At 41.6% G+C, this 13,753-nt stretch overlaps 1 protein-coding gene and 1 long non-coding RNA gene across 7 annotated transcripts in view; one reads left to right on the top strand and one right to left on the bottom strand.

Moving 5' to 3' along the window:
* PLEKHG1 (pleckstrin homology and RhoGEF domain containing G1) overlaps positions 1–13,753 on the bottom strand; it is a 245,182-nt gene that overhangs the window by 171,037 nt on the left and 60,392 nt on the right. The window lies entirely within an intron of this gene.
* Positions 9,992–12,175, top strand: LOC126951997 (uncharacterized). The gene is made up of 3 exons (XR_007724760.1): positions 9,992–10,049; positions 10,339–10,440; positions 12,006–12,175. It is a non-coding gene; the product is annotated as an uncharacterized LOC126951997 (long non-coding RNA).

The raw sequence follows: 13,753 nt of genomic DNA on the forward strand, positions 1-13,753 counted from the left end.
CACTCATGCTTTGAGTCTACCTGCAAAAATACTGAAAGAGAAATGAGAGCATCAGAAGGGGGCAGTTACTTTATTTAATCTTATCTTTTTTATCTATAAGTGGCACACTTTCTTCTCACTCAAACTTGAAAAATGAGGACTTCTCATCTTCCTGTCTTTACAAAATGACCTGTGTGGAAATGAAATTAAACATCTACAAATAAACAATAGATAACCCCATTTTTCTTTTTCCATTCATTTAATTATCAACTAATTTTTTCTATCCTCTGATTTCACCTAAATGCTCCTACTGGCGAAATAAAGCATCAATTTAATATAGGCTAATACTTAGAATGAGCAATTAATGAAATATTTTCAAAGGATTCCACTCTAAGACAATTGTGAAATCATCCTTAATCTCGATTTTCACTCATCTCCATGATAAAACAATATAAATGTTGTCTGGCTTCCCCTGGGAACTTAAGGGAACCTCAAGGAAAGCAGAGGAGGTAGCAATTGCTAGACTTTGCACTGAACTTCCAAGCACCTACTAGCATTAATTTATTCATATGAACATCCATGGAATCAGGCTCTAATTTTCTCCACAGTGTAGAGAGGAGGGAGTACTTGCACAGCAGATAAAAGGTGAGTTAGGTGGAGGAAATATTGGGATTAAGACTTATGCATTTTCTTTTTCCATTACCCAAATAGCAGTTCTTTGATAACACCTGCACATTTTTTGTGTGTGTCCTGGAGAATAACTTCTCTATTATCAGGGACCCCTTGGCCCAAGGGACCACCAGCTCTTGATTGGCCTGCAGCACAAGGCTCCTAATTTGTCATCCCTTTACCACTGCACTTTTGGCAATTCATTCTCCCCCAATAGCTAGTGAATTTTCAGAAAGCTGAACTGGATTCCATCACCCTCCTGCTTAAAACCTATAAATATAGTCCTACTGCATTTAGAATAAAAACCAAACTCCTGAACATGGTCTGCAAGGCTGTGCAGGAGCTAATCCTCATCTCTCTCTCCAACCCCATCCCCACTGCTCACTGCCTCCAGCCTCACTGGTTTTCCATTCATTCATTCTTTCATTCACGTCCCAAATTCATGTAGGCCTTCCCTAATCTCCTCCTGTGACTAAAATGTAAACTCTTACAGCATCCCGGTCTCTTCATTCATAGCACTGACCACAATTTAAAATAATACACTTACGGTTTTTAAAACTGTTATCTTTCAGCTCCACTAGACTCTAAGCTTCTTGCAGGTGTTACTATCAATGTAACCACTGCCTCCTCAGCACTTACTAAAGTGTCTGGCATATGGAGTCCTTCCATAAATGTTGGCTCAGAGTGAGCAAGTGATTTCTGACTTGACCAATTCCTCAACAGTCTGGGGCATTGGTTCCTTCTTACCCATAATGGCTCTGCCCTTTCCTCTTTAAAGGAATATTCTAGGACGGAGGAAAAAGAAGCAACATATGGCGTGGATGCAGTGAACAGGAAACACTTCTACACTGCTGGTGGGAATGCAAACTAGTACAGCCACTATCGAAAATACTGTGGGCTGGGCGCGGTGGCTCAAGCCTGTAATCCCAGCACTTTGGGAGGCCGAGATGGGCGGATCACGAGGTCAGGAGATCGAGACCATCCTGGCTAACATGGTGAAACCCCGTCTCTACTAAAAAATACAAAAAACTAGCCGGGCGAGGTGGCGGGCGCCTGTAGTCCCAGCTACTCGGGAGGCTGAGGCAGGAGAATGGCGTGAACCTGGGAGGCGGAGCTTGCAGTGAGCTGAGATCCGGCCACTGCACTCCAGCCCGGGCGACAGAGGGAGACTCTGTCTCAAAAAAAAAAAAAAAAAAAAAAAAAAAAAAAAAAAAAAAATACTGTGGAGATTCCTTAAAGAACGAAAAGTAAATCTACCATTTGATCCTGCAATCCCACTACCAGGTATTTACCCAGAGGAAAAGAAGTCATTATTCAAAAAAGATACTTGCACATGCATGTTTATAGCAGAACAATTCACAACTGCAAAATTGAGGAACCAACCCAAATTCCCATCAATCAATGAGTGGATAGAGAAACTGATATATATATGGACTACTATGCAGCCATAAAAAGGAATGAATTAACAGCATTTGCAGTGACCTGGATGAGATTGGAGACTATTACTCTAAGTGATGTAACTCAGGAATGGAAAAGCAAACATTGTATGTTCTCACTGGTATGTGGGAGCTCAGCTATGAGGACGCAAAGGCATAAGAATGATACAATGGACTTTGGGGACTTAGGGCGAACAGTGGGAGGGGGGCAAGGGATAAAAGCCTACAAATATGGTGCAGTATATGCATGGGTGATGGGTGCACCAAAATCTCACACATCACCACTAAAGAACTTACTCATGTAACAACAACAACAATAAAGTAAAATAGAAAAAGAAGCAACATAAGCACTAACATTATGTCATTTCCCTCAGCCAAATGGACTACTATGTGGGGTCGGTAACCAACAGACCCTTCAGCTATCTATGTATGGTCATGTGGCCCAGGGTTTCTCCACTGTTCCCAGGATAAATAGGGAACCACAGAGTTCTGCTGAATGAACACAAGAATGCAAAAGCATTTTTTATTATTCTTAGTTCTAGGACTGACATGTTGGTACAACTCCAGGGGACACCCACGCTCAGATTTGTGACCAGCACTGGTAGAGCCAGCTGCGGCTGTGTAGCGTAGGTGGCCGCCCTGCTCAAGGGCTTCGATGTTGTCCTTCTGGCTTAGCCTTCCATCTCTGTGCCCTGTTCTTAGGTTTACTCGTTATTACAAACGCAACATTTATCTTATACGTGGTTTTAACAATATGAACAAATATGAACAAAATAGAACATATTCCTTATAAGGTCAATGAAATAAAGGTCAGTGGAAGGCTACGAAAAGAAAAACCTGTGTAAGTTGATTTTTTTATTAGAAAAAAACCCCACAATGTTACTGATTTTTGAAAATTGATTCCTCATTGTTTATTTACTTTGAAAACATAAACACATGTGAAAATACTGTACAATCAATATTTTTCTTCTATCAAAATCCATGGGACTTATGAAAAAAATAAACAATTATCTCATTGAGGACCAAGGGTAAAAATTAATAAAGCCACTGTTTTCTTTAAATACAAAAATCCCTTAGTTATCCCAGGAATGGTTTGAAAAGGAAATTAGAAATACATTTTAGGATCAAAATCTGGGTTACAGCAACATCCACATGAAGAGCATTTTTGGTAAGGAACTGATTGAAATTTAAAAATCATTCTTGGCCAGGCGCAGTGGCTCACGCCTGTAATCCCAACACTGTGGGAGGCCAAGGTGGGTGGATTGCCTGAGGTCAGGAGTTCGAGACCAGCCGGCCAACATCGTGAAACCCCGTCTCTACTAAAAATACAAAAAATTAGCTGGGCATGGTGGTGGGCGCCTGTAATCCCAGCTACTCGGGAGGCTGAGGCGGGAGAATCGCTTGAACCCGGGAGGTGGAGGTTGCAGTGAGGTGCAATCACGCCACTGCACTCCAGCCTGGGCAACAAGAGCAAAACTCCATCTAAAAAAAAAGAAAAGAATAATTCTTTACATGGCTTCACAGGATGATGTCGAAAGGACTAAATACACGGTTCCAATAACTCTGACATCGTGTAAGGTATTAAAAGTAATTTAGGCAAAAATTTAACCCCAAAGAACATCGCATGATTTTATCCATTAGCTAAAGTGTTAACTCTCCCCACAGACTGAAGCCTTATGGGTTCAAGCTGATGCAATTATAAGGGAGTTAGACATCAAAGTAGGTCAGAGAATGACCTCGGTAGGCAATCAAAAACCATCTCAGAAGCCTCTTCAACCCCCCATCTATCCAGGCAAAAGTCATCTTTTCTCCTCACTCCTACTCATTCTGTACAGCAAAAACACATCCCAGCTATCTACAGTGATGTGTCTTCAAGGCTTTCTTCCCTCTCTGAGGGCTAGCTCTAAGTCAGGAGACTCCTTTTGTCTTTCCTGAATCCACAGTGGGGCTGTGCAAAGGTTTGGGTTAAAAAATGAACATCAGCGTTTACAGGGATCTTATTTTAGGCTATCCTCAGAACTAAGTAGGGGAGAAACAAAGAAAAGCCTGCAAAGAAGGCCCAAGTTAAAATGTTTAAAAATAAATCCAGATGAACAATGGCACGGAGTCATCAATGCAATAAAATGCAACGATGATGGCCAGATACATGGGCTACATTGCTCACAATAATTCAGCTGCCATTTTATTTACATTTAAGGTCAGATAAGACAAATCTTGCTTTGTATTACTTTGTACAAAGCAGGGGGACTAGAGAGAATTTTATATTTTGTATCATCAAAAGACTAAAATATTTTTCCAGAAACAAATCAAAATTTAAATAAGTGAAACACGAATTTTTTAACCTTTACCATACTCAGCCCTACAAATAATCAACTTATTTTCAGTGATTACACATTAAGCATTCCGGTTTGAAAGTCCTTTGTGCTAAAGTTTCAGGTCCGGCCTGATTAGGAACACTGCGCCCAGCTGAGTGGAATGTGCAACTCCTACTTGGTCATCGGCCAGCAAGACACCATGGCAACCACTATGTTTCCACAGATCAAAGGAGAGTTGAGCACTCAGGAATCGTCTCAGACTACCCAATAATAGACACCACACTTAATATGAGTACACCTTCTCAAATGGACCATTAAATTTTATTGTAGAAGAACTCAAAATATCATCTACAAAAAATCCAGAAACTTACAAAGGGAACTGTTGGCCCTCCAAGAAAACCATCATTCCTTTTCTTTGGAACTGGACTACAGGGAGTTGAAAAATCTTTGAGGGAACGACAAAGAATCCAACCACTTTGCACTTTGTTTAGATGGTGTTCTAGCTGTTGAAAGCTCCCATGATAATTCTGTGTTCTGTTTTTAGCAAAAGTTACAGGTAGGGCAGCCAATGCTTTATGTCTACTTTTGGCAAGTTCAAGCAACAGTGAGTTTCTCACTTCAGGCTATGTGTGGGCACATGAAACCTTCACTAATTCAAAGACAGCTCTCACAGCCAACAGCAGCCAGCTTAGAAAAAGAGCAACGAGACTTTCGGCATCAATCTTCACTTTCATATTCCTGGCAGGATCTATTTGTACGTATTTTAGCCACCCTCGTATACAAGACAATCTTCAAACACTTCTGCTCTGAATGCTTTTTTATACACATGTCTTACAAAAAGACAAGAGGCCTTGAACATTTTTTTTTTTTTTTTTTTTTTTTTTTTGAGACGGAGTCTCGCTCTGTCGCCCAGGCTGTAGTGCAGTGGCGCGATCTCGGCTCACTGCAAGCTCCGCCTCCCGGGTTCACGCCATTCTCCTGCCTCAGCCTCCCGAGTAGCTGGGACTACAGGCGCCCACAACCGCGCCCGGCTAATTTTTGTATTTTTAGTAGAGACGGGGTTTCACTTGAACATTTTTATACCTGCTGATGGACTGGAAAAGTTTTTAAAGGAATAAGGAGCACTCTACCACAAGAAGACACTATTTTTACTTGTGACTGTTGATGGATTCACTACCCCTTGCAGTTCTAAAGGAGAGTCACCTCTGCTGTTCACTGTTTCATTTCTTTCCAGACTTCTGAATTCAACTTTTCTAAAAGTCCTCTAGCAGCATAGAGGGTGTGTGAGGAAAACCAGGTAATATTATTTCCTAGGCAGCTTTAATGCAAATTCAATGCAGGAAAATATTCCTGCTTGAATTAATAAAACATTGTTTAGCCAAATCTGTTGCAAAATGGAAAAAGTAGACAGCTATTAAAAAAAAAAGTGATAGACCACAGGAGGCTGTCACTGGATGCTGTACTTCAGACTACTATTTTCCAAGATAGCTTACAAATCTAAATTGTAACAAACAGAAGCATATTCTGCCTCCAACACCATTTTAGTGTCATATTAAGACAACATAATGCTGTTTAGTACATATATGTTGAAAACACAAGACTTGGTTGAACAGATAACAGAAACAGCCTTTAGGTCAACCCTTAGTCAAACACTAAGTATCCATAAAATCACATGTAGAAATTCTTTTTTAAAAATTTATATCCACAGCAATATAATATTTAAAAAGACTGGTGAGCAAACATTTTAGGAATGCTAAAAACTTGAAATATTAGTAGTTAGATAACTAAAGGTGATGCAGACCCAACCCTAATATACGTTTAAACAGGCCCAGTTTTCACGCTATATGATTTAAATAGCTTGGCATCCCTAAGCATTGCGCACACACACACACAAATACACACACACCCCTTTTTGGAGAAAATTAAAAAATCTTATCAATGTAGCTGGTATGATGGCAACTGTATGAAGCTGGAAGACAAGATATCTTGATTCCAGTTCAGTCTCTGACATGAACTTGCTGTGCACGTTTGATGGTACTGCCAGCTCTCTCTGGACTGCACTTTTCTCATCAGTAACATGAGATATTTAGGAGTAGGTCTTCTCTGTGTCTGCAATGAACACCTAGGTACTGCAGAGGGGAGCAAAGGGAGTGGTGGAGACCCTGGGCTCATTGGTTACCTGATCCTGCCCCAAGCAGAGAAGATGGAGCAAGCTGGCAAACAATGCAAGTTAGCAGTGAACGGACCAACACAGCCAAAGCAGAGGGAGTGTGGGATGGTGACAGGAGCTGCAGCTGGACAGTCAGACCATGGAAACCCTTGAGGGTAGGAGACAGTGTTATCCTGTGGCGACCTCAGTGTAATGAGAGGAAGGCCAAGTTTACGCTTGTTCCTAAACTCTCTTCCCTGGGCGCCATTCCAACCTGAATGCATCAGTTGACTTCAGACAACCACAACTCCATTGGATTGCAGAAAGTGGAACATCTGACCCTTTTAATACATTTTGTCCAGGAAGCTGCATTATATTTATAGAACTTGCCTCTTTTCATCCAGAGTACTGCTAGGGTAGAGGAAGGACTCAGAAGAAACCACGGATCTCTGTTGCTATGCTTTTGTTTTTTAACAGGAAATTTTTGTCTAAACAAGAGCATTTCCAATGTGGAAAGACATGAGGGGGACATCAGACCATCTATCGGATAACCATTCCACAGGAGAGGTGGAGGCAAGGCCCCATCGTGGGTAGATGGCCCAGTGAGGCCAAGTTTATACATTATGGATTCCTTTAGCCTTAACTGTGCCTTCCCCTTATGACTGAGCTCCTGTGGGCTTCCCATGCTACCCCAACCAACTCCCCTGGTTGGCCAAACCATAGGGAATAAAGGGACAAATGCAAGAAGCAACTGGGAATTTTACCACTGATTCTACAGTTGGCAGAAACCAGAGCATTTCCCCAGCAACCTGTGCTGGTGCAGTCAAGAAACTGGGGGTGGGGGGGAAGGTCCCCCTGTTCAGCCTTGACATTAATATTTTTATTTTTATTTTGTTTTTTTTTTTTTTGAGACAGAGTCTTGCTGTGTCGCCCAGGCTGAAGTGCAGTGGTGTGATCTCGGATCACTGCAACCTCAGCCTCCTGGGTTCAAGTGATTCTCCTGCCTCAGCCTCCTGAGTAGCTGGTATTTTAGGCACGTGCCACCACACCCAGGTAATTTTTTGTATTTGTCGTAGAGACAGGGTTTCACTGTGTTAGCCAGGCTGGTCTCAAACTCCTGACCTCGTGATCCACTTGCCTCGGCCTCCCAAAGTGTTGGGATTACAGGTGTGAGCCACGACATTTATTGTTAAATCAAATCATTACTGCTTTGATACAGGCAAGAAGAAAAGTTCTATTTTTTTCTATTATATTAGCTTTCTCTTCTAATGACATAGTGTTTTGGGGAAGAGTGGCTGACAACAGAGGGAGGAAGAGCGGTAACTTATTTAAGTAACTTGCAACCTGCAAACAGATTGTGTTCTAAATCATTTTGAGCCCAGACTTTAAGTTTGGAACCCAGTTTCTCACAGACCACGCATTATAAAGGATAAATGTGTTCCCAGATCACCTATATTGGTCTATTTATCTTGGGCACTAAATACCCAAGGAGCCTGGCCTCCTGGTTACAACCTGTCTCTACCCAGCTGTCCTCGCCAGCAGCTTGGAAGTCATTCTCAGTAGCTCGATTATTGGCCTTAGTGTCATCTGGCTCTGTTCCCACAGCCTATGTCTGAATCCTAAAGACAAAGGAGTGGAAAGCAGAAAGTAACAGAGTAATTTGATAGAGTAATTGTCATTTAAAACTCCCTGAGACAGAAGCATCTCCCCCGAGTCTGCGCTGAATGTGGTATGATTCTTGCACTATCCCAAAGAACAAAGCCCCAATTGGCCCAGCGCGGGCTCTCGTGCTTGAGTGATTCTGGATGGCGGTGTCAGCTGAACTGCCAGCACCTTCCAGTCAAGGAGACTCAGAGACTTGGATCAGAGATGAAGACACCACCACGGCCCTTCACAACACAAGGCACCCCCACCACGGTGCCACAAAATGCCTTGAGGGACTCTGAAGAAGGAGGGAGAGTGTGCAATAGTGTGTAGGGATAAGAGCCGGGGATTCACAGATTATATTCAGAATTTGTTTTATTTAGAGAATAAAAAGAAAGCCACAATGAAGTACAATGGCCCCATTTTAATGGCACTATTGGTTTCTTACCCAGCATTGGTTCTCTCCTTCTCCCCAAGGTAACCACTTCCTTGTTTCTTCTACACACAGTCATATGGCATAGCTAGAGCTAAGCCATCCCCAGCTCTAGAGGTGGATCCTGCCGGATCTAAGCCCATCAGTGCGGGCGTTGAGTACGGTTACTGCCCTTCATGATGTAAGTGGCCACATCAGATCAAAAGAAGGGATGATATGTATTAAATGGCTGTGAAGAGGTTTCTATCTCCTGGTGCACATGGACAAGGGAATCTCTTATTCCATTTGTGGCTAGTAGACATCTTGTTGCCACTTACGGGAAACTGCCTGAGAAAGAAGCCAACCCCAAAGATGGTAGAGCAGAGAGATGGGAAGAAACTGAGTCCTCAGTGATGTTTCAGAGTCACTGAACCAATGAGTCTTAGAGGCTGTACTCCTTCAAGAGGAATTTATTCATTTCTGTTTGTTTTACCAAATTTTAGTAAGAGTTGCTATTACAGTAGAAAGTGTTCTGATAAAGTACCAATGAAAGTATCAACCTGGAGATGGGGAGTGGGAGATAAAAGGTGTGATAGATGTGAACGTGCTTTGAACATTAGTATAAAAGTGCTAGCTGGGGCGGTGGCTCACACCTGTAATCCCAGCACTTTGGGAGGCCAAGGAGGGCGGATCACGAGGTCAGGAGATCGAGACCAGCCTGGCCAATATGGTGAAAACCCGTCTCTACCAAAAACACAAAAATTAGCTAGGTGTGGTGGCGCGTGCCAGTAGTCCCAGCTGCTCAGGAGACTGAGGCAGAAGAATCATTGGAACACAGGAGGTGGAGGCTGCAGTGAGCCAAGATCATGCCACTGCACTCCAGCCTGGCAACATGAGACTCCATCTGAAAAAAAAAAAAAAAAAAAAAAAAAAAAAAAAAGAAAAAGAGAGACAGAGAGGAAAGCAAGTGCCTGAAAAATCTCTAATCCTTTCTTCCTGCAAATACACTGAACTATAAAAATAAAAGTTTGAACTTTAGAGTATGTCTTCATTGCACTATAAATCTAAGATACAAAAGATGCACCATTTGCTCTAAATGGTTCATTTGTGAGCCACATTTTCCTGAATCAAGAGACTACATTATTTAACCCATTTGCTAAACAACTGCTCAGTGTACGAGAATAAGCAAAACTAAATAACTCGCCTTTAAGGCTAAAATCTGCTGGTGGGGGGCAGAGAATGAATTCTCTCTATATAGAAATGTAAACATTTAATGTTTAAAATCAATATTCTCAAAACATGGATAATTTGTTTAATTGCAGGTCTGAATGAACTTACAATAATTGGAAATAATTAGAAGAAAACGCCTTCTTGGCTGTCTTTCAGGATGGTCAGAAGAACGATCATGGGGGAAGAAAAATAATGTGTTCAATATCTCACAGCAGGTCAGCAGGTCATGTCAACAAACCTCTTCCCTTCTGTTTTCTTGTGTATTCTAAAGTGACCCCATGAGTATCATCATAATTTTCATAAGTGCTTTAAAGTTCTTCAGACAGAAAAGCTCATGTTCATAAAATATCATAAAACATAAAAAGCTTTGAACTTTTTTGTCTAAAAAATACATAGTTGAGACTCGTCTCTAGGTGTAGGAAGTGGTAGAACAGTTCATTGAGTTCCAGAGGAAAAAGCTTTGCACCTCCGTGAGAATGCAGCGTTTTACTATTCTCTTCACAGGCTCACCGGATCCTGCAAGCACAGGCAAAACCCATTTAAAGATGGAGCTTGGGCCGGGCGCGGTGGCTCACGCCTGTAGTCCCAGCACTTCTGGAGGCTGAGGTGAGCGGTCAGGAATTCGAGACCAGCCTGGCCACCATGGTGAAACCCTGCCTATACTAAAAACACAAAAATTAGCCAGGTGGGGTGGCGCACACCTGTAATCTCAGCTACTCGGGAGGCTGAGGCAGGAGAATCGCTTGAGCTTGGGAGGCGGAGGTTGCAGTGAGCTGAGATCGTGCCACTGTACCCCAGCCTGGGTGACAAAATGAGACTCTGTCTCAAAAAAACAAAACAAAACAAAACAAAAGATGGAGCTTATTCCAAAACACTCTTTGTAAATGGTTGTTTATTTCCACAGGAAAATCTGTTCCGGGTTCCAATGCTATATATATGGTTCCTAGCCTTGCTTAAAAATGCTTTCTAGCTCAACATGTTCCTCAAATGCGGGAGCTGACCAAAGGTTATGAATGTTTTCTAGAAGAATATGTTGAAGATACCAGAAGGAAACCATGACTGGGAAGATTAGGAGCTGACTGACAGGAGGAGGAAAAAATTTCCTTATCCCCTGCCTTCTTCTCTCCTTCAACCTAACATTATCTGCAATTTGGGTTCTCGCCTTGGGATATATGGTGAGGGTAGGATGGTCCTGTGGTCCATGATACACTCCTCTGAACTACTGGCCTCTCCCTCCTCTCCCTCAGACCCTCATTCTGATCATCTCCTCATCCTTCTCTCAGGATTCTGGCCTCTACCTTATTGTTTATTTCAAAGCATTCCACCTAAGCTCTTGCCACAAAACAAACAAGAATGCTCAGGTCTCAGAGTTTCAAAATTAAAATGGGGATAATACATAAATGTTTAAAATGTTCAAGTGCTATATGCTCATAAGGTGCTTCTGTTATTGCTCTGATATACACATGAAGCCCCCCTGAATCATTCTTCCACATGGTTACTCATTTCCATATCACTATAGTTTCACAGCTAATAGGCATATCTCTAAACTCTAATATCAAGATACATGGCCTAATAAAGAATGTTTACACCACATTCTCTAGTTGCAAGAACCACTCCAGAACATGATTTTTGTCCACAAATATTGGAATTTCAGCATTTTTAGGAACAATGGGAAGAACGTCAGTAATGGGAACTGGCTCCCAAATGGCCCTAACTGTGTTTCAGGCACAGGATGAGTTAAACAGGCTCTGTGAGCCTGAAGACTTCACATGCATAGCTTTATGTCTAACGAGGAAAGAATTCACTCCAAAATGTTTTTCAAATGAACTTTTGGGAAAAAACCCTGGCTTAAGTGGAAGATTGCCTGCATATAACATCTGTTGTATATATGCATGGTTTTACCGACTGAATCCTGATTTGTTCTCAGTCTTTCTCTATAAAATCCTAATCTTGAAGGTTCAAATGTTCTTAAAAACTTTTTGAAGATTGACTTCAGAATTTTGCTGAGAGAGACATTTTGCTAGATTCTAATGGTAGTGAGCACTGGGCCAGCCTACGCCCTACACTGGCTGAGGCTTCTTCTAGCATCACCATGTAGACAAGGCGAGTGAGACAGAGGGCCCAAAGCAACACATTCAAATTCGCTCACAGAACCATGCATTCCATTCCAGGGGAGGACACCTTTCCTTAGCTGAAGGATCCAGTTTCCACTATTCACTCCCTCTCCTTGACCCCAACAAGGAAGAATGCTATTCTCCTTGGAAAGGGCCCTTCCAGGGATCTCCCAGCACAGTTGAATTTAGCAACATTAAGCTTGGCAGATAAACGAGACATCTTTCATCCTTAGGTAAGTATTTCCACAAACACCTTTTTCTATATAGGCGAAATACTGCCAAAATTAATAATATGTCTTTTGTTTAGAAATATACTTTGTACAAATACTGAAATGTGATCAGGATAAAACACACACGTTGGCAGGTGAGACTTATCTACAACTTGTTCCAAATAATTTTTCTTTCAGCAATACCTCTATGGTTTAAGAAGAGGCCTTCAAAGCTCCAGTTGGAATTATAGATAAAGTATGGAGTTTTAAACAACTGGCTCTGAGTATGAGGTGCTTAAATAAATTAAGAAGCCCATACTTAATGAAATTATTTTGTCAACTGAAAGATGCCACATTTTTATCTCTAGAAGAGCCCTTCTTCAGACATATTTTTAGAGCATCATCCTCTCCATCAGACTCTCCAAAGGAAAAATTTGGTAGGGAGGAGAGAAGAATTTACCTGGATTGGGGAGGCAGGAGAGAAACATGTAAATCCACTTGAGGAAAATTTACACGTGGAAGATAATCATCACGAAAAAATTAGAATGGTTCCTCATTTAGTGTGTGAACTCTAAGAAAATAACACATGTTTCTATATACAGGCATGTTTTAAGGTTTCTCAGAGTTTAAAAGACAGTTTTATCAAACATATTGGAGAGTAAAATTACTTAGTTATAAAATTTACCCTGTAATATTCTTCACATTAAGAATTATGAACAGGCCAAGCGTGGTGGCTTATGTCTGTAAGCTCAGCACTTTGGGAGGCTAACGTGGGCAGATCACTTGAGGCCAGGAGTTCGAGTCCAGCCTGGCCAATATGGTGAAACCTTGTCTCTACTTAAAAAAAAAAAATTATGAACAAAGACATTTGGGCTAATTGCCAATGTACATACCTTCCTGGGAACCCTCTGCATCTGAAACCAACTTAGCTCATTTTTACTGGTTTCTTATGAATGTATGTGACGTTTCTTAATTTTGGATCAAAAAAGTTTGTGAATAGTTACATGTAAGGCATTGGACTGCATGCCATGTGTAAGACCTAGTCCTGCCTTTAAATTACTTTAGTCCACTAGAGCAGGAATTAACGGCACTCAGGAAAAGCAACCAAGTGGGTATTTCAAGAAGGGTTTTTAAGATCACAAAGCAGTGTCAAGAGGCAATATATAATTAAAATTGCTAAATGAATTGTTCAGAGGCTAACTGATACAGCAACTTAGAGGCAGGGGCAGATAAAATCAGGTTGCAGTAATTTAAAAAGGAGAAGGAATCTGAATTGAGTTTAAAAGGATAGATAAGGTCTAGATAATAATATTACTGCCGCTGCTGCTCCATAGCTCCATTTGACAGTCTGCCAAGGGCCAGGCACTCACTATGGCAGGCATTGTATACATACGCTCTGCTATCCACAACTAAACTGAAATGAGCTTAGCATCATGCTTTTGTAGATAAGGATGGCAAATAACTTGCCTGAGGCCTCCCAATGAAGAGGTGAGCTATGATCCACATCCAGGTCTAGCTGATCCCAGAGCCCACTGTGTTCCTTTCACACTGACTCCAAGGAGCAGAGAGAGTTCTGGTTGTACCCAAAATACTTTT

This window comes from Macaca thibetana, chromosome 4 (genome assembly GCF_024542745.1).
Source record: "Macaca thibetana thibetana isolate TM-01 chromosome 4, ASM2454274v1, whole genome shotgun sequence".
NCBI lineage: Eukaryota > Metazoa > Chordata > Mammalia > Primates > Cercopithecidae > Macaca > Macaca thibetana.